General features: G+C 35.5%; 1 protein-coding gene across 1 annotated transcript in view; it reads left to right on the forward strand.

Moving 5' to 3' along the window:
* Positions 1 to 9,146, forward strand: part of GRM1 (glutamate metabotropic receptor 1) — a 380,989-nt gene that overhangs the window by 139,160 nt on the left and 232,683 nt on the right. The window lies entirely within an intron of this gene.

The following is a 9,146-nucleotide window of genomic DNA, read 5'->3' on the forward strand; positions in this document are numbered from 1 at the left end:
CTTTCATAGGCTAATTTCCTTTGACCCAAGGTAAAATCTATTTTGACTTGTTTCAATGGAAATTTTTAGTGATGATGTAAGATACAAAAAGTGGGGTTAAATAGGAGGAGACCAAGAGCTCAGTAATGGGGTTGGGTTAATTCCACTGAGCAAAAGGTGGCTAAAAGTAGCTGTGTGGCGGGGTTAGGGAACAGCTGGCTCCTGCTGAATGTCAGTCCAATGATGCTGGACATTATGTCTCTCTATTACTTTGGGTTCACCTAATGAGCTTGTTCTGTAAGCTGCCTTGTTTTCTAATACGATGGCTGTTTCTGCAGGGCAGTGTCTTGCTCCCTGCTTTTCAGTGACTGCCTACCTAAAAGTGAGTATTGGCAAAAATAACCCTTCAGGCAAGATACATTTTAAATGGTTACACAACAAATGCTTTCTCCTCCCCTACAGTAATGTACTTGTAAAATAGTCAGATTGGGGAAGGAAAAAGCTGTTGAAAAAAACTTTGCTAAGCGGATGCTTACTCTGAGCACTGAGAATATGAAATATGTTTTGCCACAAAGCTCTGGATTATGAAAGAGTGCTGATTCATATTGTTCTGGAATCACCAAATGCTCAAGCTGTAAGGAACCTTAAAGATCTCCTAGTGTGAACTCCATGTTTTGAACAGGAGCAAAAGGAGACAATGATAAATAACTCAAGGTCACAGCTAGTTTGAGACAGTCAAGATTTTTGGCTCTTGTCCTGGAATTTTTATAGTGAAATGTCATTTACAGGGTCAAGAAGGTGTTCATCTGCAAATAACAGGAACCCATCCTAATGGTGGCCTTGCAGATTGGGATTCACCTGTGTCATGCAAGAAGACATCCAGGGGCAGCCAGTGTAATGTAATGATGCTGCCAGGTGTCTATTAAGCTTTCTGCTCCTCCAGCCTTCATGTGAAGGCTTCATTCTCATATTTGCCCCCTCCCTGTGACAAATACTGCTGCATCTCCAGGCCCAGGCCCATGTACTTATGTAAAGAAAGAAGGGACAGAAGGCCTAAGAAGATGCCTGACATTGGACCTTTTCAAAATTTTCCCAGAAGCCGCACCTGGCAACTTCTGTTTAACTCTCATTGTCTGGAAGTGGGTCACTTCTGCATCTCTAGCTGCAGGGGAATCTGGGAAGGCAGGTACTTTTGGTTATGCACAGTCACCCCAAACAAAACAGGGGATTTTTTAGTTAAGGAAGGATGGGGAAATGGATAATGCATAGAAAACTACTTGAGTATGAAACATAAAGGATGCTGAAGGTAAGTCATTAAGGGCATAGTCTTCAGGGTCAGACATATCTGAGTTCAAATTCTGGCTGTGACAATTTTGGTGCAAGTTACTTTACCTTCTCAGGCCTCAGTTTTCTTTACAAATGGAGGAAATTATGGTGAAATGAGGCAACAAGTTTGTAGTGAAGTCAACAAAGATAATTGTGACATGATAAGATTTCCAGATATTTTCACATTTTATCATTGTTTTAGGATCTGGTAACATTCGTGTTGCTTACCCTCCCTGGACCAAGTTATACTTTAATTTCTTTTACCTTCAAAGAGGCAGAATATTCAGGACACCAAGACACAGAAGCCGGTTAAACAGGTTTTAGTCACCTTCATTCCCTATGACAAATAATGCCCAAATGATAACTTGGACATCATTTACACTGCTTCTGACACTTTACTCAAAGAGGGAGACTTCAAAGGGCCACCCATCCTGGCCTCAACCTGAAGAGCTTCCTTATCGTGGAGAAGCGATGCCCAGGCCTGCAGCCCAGACCTCATAGGAATTCACAGCCAACAGGAAGGGAGTGTTCGGAGCCTTTTATATATTATCCTAGGGCAGAAACTCAGTAGATGATGAAATTTACATCTCCCAGACTAAATCTCACTGAGTCTTAAAGAAAAAAAAAAAGGAGACTGACTGCTCCTTTAGTAAATTAGAAGAACTCATATTTCCACATTTCAAACAGGAAATCTGTGTATTTTACACCTTCTCTCTCAATCCAGGTAGTTAGATATCACAGGAAGTGGCACAGGGCTTTGGTCAACTTTATTTAAGAACAGTGATGATAACATTAGTATTTCTTAGTTCCTTTAGAAAGAAAAAAAATCATTACATTATTTCTATGAGAGGTTAATTTCCCTTCTGGAAATATTTCCTGAATTCCCTACAATAGTTATGCTTGGCATGATATTCAGGTGAAAACTGTACACTATATCCTTTTATTTCAAACATTTTTATTAATAAAAAAATACATGAGTGGTTGTAGATAAATGAGAAAACAAAAAGATAAAAACATGGTCATGTATAATTCTACCATCTAAAAACACTTAATATTTTCTTGCATATTCTTCAAACTTTCTATATATGTACACATATATATTAAAATTGGCTTTATGTTTTGCATACTATTTTTTAACTTTTTGTACTTAACAATGTGACATTCCTTTTATATTGAACACACAGCTTTACATCATCCTAGAAAATGGTTGCATAAGTATTCTTTATACAAATGCATAATAATTGTTTAACTACCTCCTATTGTAAAAAATTTCTTTTGTTATTGTTTGTTTTGTTTTGCTTTTTGCTTCTGTTATATTTTCCAGTCATGTGTTGTGATGGAGCACATAACTGTATTTGGAACTTGGTGGGCAATGAATTATTTTCTGAAAACTAAATTTCTGAGATAAATGATATGAATGTAATTTAAAGCGTTACTACTACAAATTTTCCACCAAACAGATGAGGATGGTTTGTACTACCATTAGAAGTATATAAGAGTGCTTATTTCCATGAACTCTTGCCAACACCAGGTATTATTATTAAAAAGTATACTATAGTGTGCATATGTTTGTGTTGGGGGTACTTTTTCTGAACTTGTAACTAGATAGAATTTTCCCAGTTGTGATTGTATATTCAGTATCACATAGACAGGGATAGTGAATAAGTGTGAAAGGGGCTGCTTCTGTGAACCTATTTCCTCCATGTGAAAACTGAAATGGAAAAATGCTGCTTTTCTGCAAGAATGATGATGTCTCTTTGTATTTTTAATACCAGTTAAATTTTGCTTTCTCTGAACTTCTTTCTCCGTATTGTAAAGAAGTTGAGTTGGAGAAACAACAAACTGGGTTATTACATAAAACTTTAAAATAGATACAATGCCTGATACTTAAAGAAGATTCAGTGACAGAGACTCAAACACAGACTTTTGAATGCATCATGTAGACACCAAGAGTCCAAAATAAAAAGGGAAAGGAATTGCTTTGTGCAAGCATGGCAGAAAAAGTAATCTAGGGGCAAGTTGGGAACAAGGTGACCATGAGAGAAGAATGAAGCATTTCAGTTACAGAAACAGTCTCAAGCTTGGGTTTTATAAATAGGAACACAGAAATACAGGAATCTAAAGCTCTTGAGTCAATGATAAAGCCTTATGTCCAGTTTTAGATTCCACAACTTTAGAGAAACATGGAGAGTAAAAGTAGGCACCATTCCTTGAGTTTCTTTCTGTATTCCAGCAACATTGCATTCATTAACAAATATAATGTAATAATTACAAGTCTTTGAGATGCATATTATGACCCCCATTTTACATAAAAGGAAACCTAAGCTTAAAGAAAATCCTTTAAGGCTGCCTATCCCCTCATTTAGTGTCCAAGATTGAAACGAGGTTGGTCTGCCTCCAAGGCTCATCCTCTTATTCACTCAGCTATAAGGCATGCTTGAAAACATGATGCGGCAAAAGGGCAAAGATTAATCAATCCTATTGCTTAGAGATGACAGTAAATTTCTGTTGAATCTCCTTCTTCCACCTGGATACTGTAACTATACCTACCAAACTGAGATAATTAGAGGTGGGGTTGGAAAATTGCTGATAAAAAGAATTTTGTTTTCTCTGACTGCATTCTGTGAGACAGTTCCTTCATTGACCTTGCATATAAATTCCCTTATGTGCCCTAAGGCAGGTGATGACTCACTCACCTCTGACTGACCAGACCTATAAAGCTGACTGCAGGTGTGAGGATGAAAGCAAGGGAACCATATTTTTCTACACGTTAAATGGGAGAACCAAAGAAATTAAAAAGTTGCCAGGAAAGGTTAAAATATTAGGAATTTTTTTCCCTAGGAGAAGAAAAAGCTGAATTGTGGCTTTCAGAAAGACTTAAAAAACAAGAAGGAAATACAGAATTCAAACCAGCTGATATCTGTCTCCACTGAGAATGAAGAGGAAATGAATTTAGATTTTGTTGTACAAGATTTAAGTCACAGAGAACTTTCTGATAGTAATGGTTGTTGAATATTGCAGTAGGTTTCCAGAAGGTGCTGTGAAATCAATTTCCTTCATCATAATTCTTTTAAAACTGGGGTATTATCTTATTTGTCCAAAGTGTCCAAAGAGGCAGAAAAGTCCATTTTGAGAACCTCGGATAGGGACTAGCCCATGACCCAAGGGCTATCATTCCAGGGGAGCCTAAGACTACTATAGAATACAAAAGAAGGAATGTAAACATAAAATAAGGCAGCGATTAAGGGATTAAGCATAAAACAAGAGAATCTTTCAAAGTGATAGCATTCCTTTTTCAAGGAAACTGAAGAAATATTTACATATTTTCCCTGTATCAGTGTTTCCCATCATATCACTGATGTGTGTTTATGTGGGGATGAGACACTGAATGCTGCTGTTTTGACTAAGATAATTTATAAAGATGCAATAACAGAATTTGGACTTCATTCAGTTTAATGGCTGAAATGTTATTTTAGCCACCAAATGGAGTTCAGTTTGTTTCTTAAATTTCGCAATATTTTAAGAGTAGAAGAGAAACAATCAATATAAGAACTAGTGTTCAGTGCCTACTTTTCACCATGACAGTTCATACAGGTGATTATGAAATACAAGACAGTTTTGTTTCATAGCTTGATTGCTCAGTGAATCTTACGTACCAAAGCACTACAAAATTATTCTTTTACCAATGAATGCCTGTTAATCTGGTCTGATAATAATTATATCTAACCTCTTCAAAAAATTATGTGTAGCTTAGAAAATTCCAAGTTTTAGCCTTTTTCTTTCTCTTGAGATAGTTCTATTTTTAGTGCCTTACTAAACTTTGCCTTTGTATAGACAATAATCTCCATTTCTATTATGTTTACATACTTTTATTATTCAAACTATAGGGATTTCTACATAAATCCCATATTCTCTCTCATTAATCTCATATACATTCTGTTAAAAAGCGTGTTTTTTAGAATATCTTGATTTATCTCTGTAAATCTTTTCATCATATAATTTAGAAATTGAGATTTTTCAACATGTTTCAATTTTATATTTTATAGGTTTTGTCAGATGTCACTCTTCCCTCTCTCTCTCACTCTCTAGGTTTTAGGCAACATCATAACAGTGATAAAGTCTGTAATAAAATCTGCTACGACACAGCAGCATATAGCACGTTTCCATGTTGCAATCTTGTAGTGGTATGCCAGATGCTTCACTAGAGATCTGCTATATAGAGTGTCATTCTATAAACCATGAACCTTCTGCTCCAATGGAACTTCTGTACTTATTGCCTCTAAAAATACCTTTTGTGGATTCTCATTCACTTCCATTCACCCTGAAAGCCAATTCATTGCTTACATTATTCAAGAACTCAGTTTCATTCCTACTTTTCCCAAAAGGTATTCTCTGATCATCTCTGATCTCTCATTCTGAAATTTAGTATTGTGGTATTTTTTCATCTCCCACATAGCATATACAGCTTGGTATTGTTGCTGTATTTTGTGTGCTTGTGTCATGCCTTCATAGCTGTATTATAAGTCCATATAGGAGGCAGTATAAAATGGTGGTTATGAGCAAGAACTTCTGAGTCAGATGTTAAATCCTACACTCATCACGGTTTGTTCTTGGGCAAGTTACATAATCTCTTAAAGCTTCCATGTCCTAATCTGAACTATAACTTCTATAGGGAGTTGTTGTGATGAATAAGTGAAATGGTTAGGTATTTAGCACAGTGCCAAACATAAAGTAAGTATTCATCAAATTGAAGGCAAAGCCAATGCCCAGTAATTCAAGGCAACTCTTGAAAGTGCAGAACCTAAGAATTTTTTTCAAGTTGAGAGCTCAATAAACAATTTGATAATTGAATGAAAATATGGTGCTCCCTACCAGAACTGAGTAATAACAATTATATAGTTCTTCTAAGAGTTTTATAATAAGTCAGCTATTTATCCATCCACAACTCCTTCTAGGGCTGCACAGAGAAGTATCTAAATAAGTTCTTCACTACTAGGAAAGTCAAGATGAAGCTTGGGTAGTCAGATGGAAAGGGGAGAAGAGGCAGAGCATGGGTTCTGTGCTGAATGTTTTATTTTCAGTCTGACATTATTTGCTCATGACCTCATAGACAGGCAAAGGGTACATGTCCCCTAGTTTTCTTTCTATCTATGGAAAATCTGTTTGTATAAGATCCAGAATAAAAGCACTTTATTTTTTCCCAAACTTTTGAGGTATAATTGACAAAAAATAGTATATGTTTAAAGTGTACAACATGGTAATTTGATATACATATACACTGTGAAATGATTACCACAGTCCAGTTAATTCACACATCCATTACCTCATGTAGTTATCTCTTTTGTTATTGTTTTTCTAAGGACATTTAAGATCTACTCTCTTAGCAAATTTCAAGTATACAATATATATTATTAGCTATAGACTGTTATTTGTAATATATATCATCAACTGTCTAGTCACTGTGCTGTACATTCGATCCCCAGAACTTAACCATCTTATAACTGAAACTTTGCAGTCTTTGACTGACATCTTTCCAGTTTCTCCATTCCACAACTTCTGGTAACTACTGTTCAACTCTCTGGATCTATGAGCTTGACTTTTTCAGATTTCACATATAAGAGAGATCACATAGTATTTGTCTTTCTATGTCTAGCTTATTTCACTCAGCATAATGTCTTCCAGGTTCATCCATGTTATTGCAAATGGTGTCATTACCTTCATTTTTATACAAATATTCCATTTTTATGGCTAACATTTCATTGATAATGTTTCACTCAATTATATGTAATATATATGTAATATAACATTTATTATATTTGCTTTCTCCATTCACCCATCGATAGACATTTAGATTATTTCTATATCTTGGCTATTGTGAATAAGGCTGCAATAAACATGGTAGTGCAGATATTTCTTTGAGATACTGATTTCATTTCCTTTGGATACACACCTAGTAGTGGGATTACTGGATCATATAATTGTTCTTTTTTTAGATTTTTGAAGAACTTCACACTGTTTTCTATAATGGCTATACCAATTTATATTCCCACCAACAGTGTACAAGGGTTCCTTTTTCTCCATAGTCTTGCCAACAAGAGGCACTTTTTTTAGGCAGCTCTTCCTGATTCTTAACCCAAAGCATCTTTATTAGATATTTACATTCAACTTTGTCGTGTCAGTAGTTCTGTTGCTACTAAATGAAAGCTACATGATTTTAAGCTTCTTGGAGGTGATTTTCTTCCTCTTTTGTATCTAGTACTATCATCAATATGAGTACAAATAAGATAATATTTATGAACGCAATGTTTAAAGTACAAAGATTTATAAGAGTACAAGTTATTTTTCTTGTTCTTATATTAGAGCTTCTCTTATAGAAATGTACATGCTAGTTTGGAATCTCTTAGACTTTATAAGAGAAATGAGCAATTTAAGCATGGTTCAACACTTGATACTCAAATCTCAATCAATTTGTAAAGAATTGCTATCCAAATAAGAAAATATGAATAAAGAAATTGAAATAAGTATTTCATAGAACTAATTGACCCTTGACCCATGCTGACATCTTTTTTTTTTTTTTGGTTATGAAAACATACACATTTAATTCTTTATTGCTATTAAGAGAAACAAGCAGTAACTTAGGAGTCAAGTAGACTGTTCCAGTTCTAACATAAATAAACTTCCTGCCTATTGGTGAGCTTTACATCTCTATGGCTCAGTGCTCTTGTCTGTAACCTGAAGGGTTTGAACAGAGTATGTCTAAGGCATTTAATAAATTTAAAACACAGGATTTTCTAAACAACCCAATCCAAAAATGGGCAGAAGACCTAAACAAGCAATTCTCCAAGGAAGATATACAAATGATCAAAAAGCACATGAAAAATGCTCAGTATCACTAATTATCAAAGAAATGCAAATCAAAACTACAATGAGGTATCACCTCACACCAGTCAGAATGGCCGTCATTCAAAAATCCACAAATGACAAATGCTGGAGAGGCTGTGGAGAAAGGGGAACCCTCCTACACTGCTGGTGGGAATGCAGTTTGGTGCAGCCACTATGGAAAAGTGTGGAGATTCCTCAAAAGACTAGGAATAGACTTACCATATGACCCAGGAATCCCACTCCTGGGCTTGTATCCAGAAGGAAATCTATTTCAGGATGACACCTGCACCCCAATGTTCACAGCAGCACTATTTACAATAGCCAAAACATGGAAACAGCCTAAATGTCCATCAACAGGTGACTGGATAAAGAAGAAGTGGTATATTTATACAATGGAATACTACTCAGCCATAAAAACTGACAACATAATGCCATTTGCAGCAACATGGATGCTCCTGGAGAATGTCATTCTAAGTGAAGTAAGCCAGAAAGAGAAAGAAAAATACCATATGAGATCGCTCATATGTGGAATCTAAAAAACAAAAACAAAAACAAACAAACAAACAAAAACAAAGCATAAATACAGGACAGAAATAGATTCATGGACAGAGAATACAGACTTGTGGTTACCAGGGGGGTGGAGGGTGGGAAGGGATAGACTGGGATTTCAAAACTGTAGAATAGATAAACAAGATTACACTGTATAGCACAGGGAAATATACACAAAATGTTATGATAAATCACAGAGAAAAAAATGTGACAATGAGTGTGTATATGTCCATGGGTGACTGAGGGATTGTGCTGAACACCGGAGTTTGACACAACATTGTAGAATGATTGTAAATCAATAAAAAATGTTAAAAAAAAAAACACAGGATTTTCTTATTCAAATGCATGGAACATTCTTGCTCATTTATTATGCATGTATTTTGGTTAAAAAGTAAAATCATTCTTGTGAT

Source organism: Vicugna pacos, chromosome 8 (assembly GCF_048564905.1).
Source record: "Vicugna pacos chromosome 8, VicPac4, whole genome shotgun sequence".
NCBI lineage: Eukaryota > Metazoa > Chordata > Mammalia > Artiodactyla > Camelidae > Vicugna > Vicugna pacos.